Source organism: Nicotiana sylvestris, chromosome 7, assembly GCF_000393655.2.
Source record: "Nicotiana sylvestris chromosome 7, ASM39365v2, whole genome shotgun sequence".
Lineage (NCBI taxonomy): Eukaryota > Viridiplantae > Streptophyta > Magnoliopsida > Solanales > Solanaceae > Nicotiana > Nicotiana sylvestris.
The window spans coordinates 169,563,874-169,565,603 of NC_091063.1; the positions used below are offsets into that span (position 1 = coordinate 169,563,874).

General features: G+C 31.0%; 1 non-coding gene across 1 annotated transcript; it reads right to left on the reverse strand.

Moving 5' to 3' along the window:
- Positions 1–432: 432 nt before the first annotated feature.
- Positions 433–515, reverse strand: TRNAL-UAA (transfer RNA leucine (anticodon UAA)). The gene has a single exon. It is a non-coding gene; the product is annotated as a tRNA-Leu (tRNA).
- Positions 516–1,730: the final 1,215 nt, after the last annotated feature.

A 1,730-nucleotide genomic window follows, 5' to 3' on the forward strand; every position in this document is an offset into this window, starting at 1 on the left:
TTATAGAAGTCTTCGTGAATTAGTTGAGATGTGCTTATTTTTTTTAGGGATATATAAGTGCTCAAAAGTTGAAAAAATTAACTTCTAGCGTGATCCCAAATTTAGCAGAACAAGAAAAATTAAGCCAATTTTAGAACCCAAAAATGAGGGGGGAAAATAATGAATCATTAAAGTTTACAATGTGTTAAATAATAAAAAATAGAAGTCTTCGTGAATTACTCAAAACCCATTTTTGGGATCACACTAAATATGTTGTTATTATAGAAGTCTTCGTGAATTAGTTGAGATGTGCTTATTTTTTTTTAGGGATATATAAGTGCTCAAAAGTTGAAAAAATTAACTTCTAGCGTGATACCAAAAAAAAAAAAAAAAGCACAAGCAAAAGCTGTTTTTAAAAGGAACGAATAAATAATTGAAAAAATAAAAAGATTGTGCTGGCTATGGGGTTCGAACCCATGCGCACTTATGTGCAGAAGATCTTAAGTCTTCCCCCTTAACCTCTCGGGCAAACCAGCTCTTATGTCGTCTTCTCGTACACAAATTATAAGAATTAAGATCCCCTGGAATTTCAATAGAAGCGAAAAGAGAAAAGAATAAGAAAAGATAAAAATATTCTTAAAATATACAATCCTTACATAATAATTTATAAAACTCATCGTGTAACAACTAACAATATTATTTACATTGGCAAGACTTATTTTAGCTCGAATACTATATATTATATACAAACAAAAAATTTCATCAGTTATCACAATAACAAAAGAAAAAAGGGAGAAATTCAAAAATAGCCAGATTTACAACTGGTCGTTAAAAAATAATCCATTTTCAAAAGTAATTGAAATTTAGCCATTTTTCATGTAAAGATAAATTTGAGCAAAATCACTGTTCAAAACCCGGAAAATACGCCAGTATATTGTGCTGGAGTTCCAGCATAAGTATACTTGAACTCCAGCATATTATACTGGAGTTTCAGCAAGTATATCGGTCCAGCATAATATACTGGAGTTTGGAACACCGGTGCTCCAGTCTCCAGTATATTATACTAGAGCCAACAAAGTATACCTGTCCAGAATAATATGTTGGAGTTCATACACAAGTGCGCCGAACTCTAGTATATTATGCTGGACCGGTCTCTGCTGCAGCAAAATAATGGCTATTTTTCATTGACTTGGTAAACGCTGGCTATTTGAATGACCAGTTCGAAAACTGGCTATATCGTGCTATTTTAACAAGAAAAATTGTGAGTGGGTATTAGCACCCAACAATTTAATATACATGTGAAAGTATAGGACCAAACCTTAGCCTTAGATTTCTACTGCTAGCATATTTTTATTTTTATTTTATTTTTATAGGAATTCTCTGTCACCTGTTTTGCATATTGTTCGAAATTTATTCGTTAAGATATATGGTTTTCCCTACACAACTCTATTTCCAACAATTGTTTCTTTTCTTAATTTACTATTCTAGTCTTTAATTACTTTCTATTCTCAACTCCAATGATTCTTTTACATTGTGAATATGTGTTGTTATGAGGGAATTAGATTATGTTAATATCCTTTTCAAAGGTTTCTGTGTCAAATAGTCTAAGATACTGCCACGTGTTCAAAAATATTTTAAAGGTCAAAATTTTGCTTGGCATTGCAGACCCTTTAATTAATACTTATTAGTTTAATATAAGAAAAGAATCACATTTTTTTTGTCGAGATTTAAAATAGCTGGACATAATTACC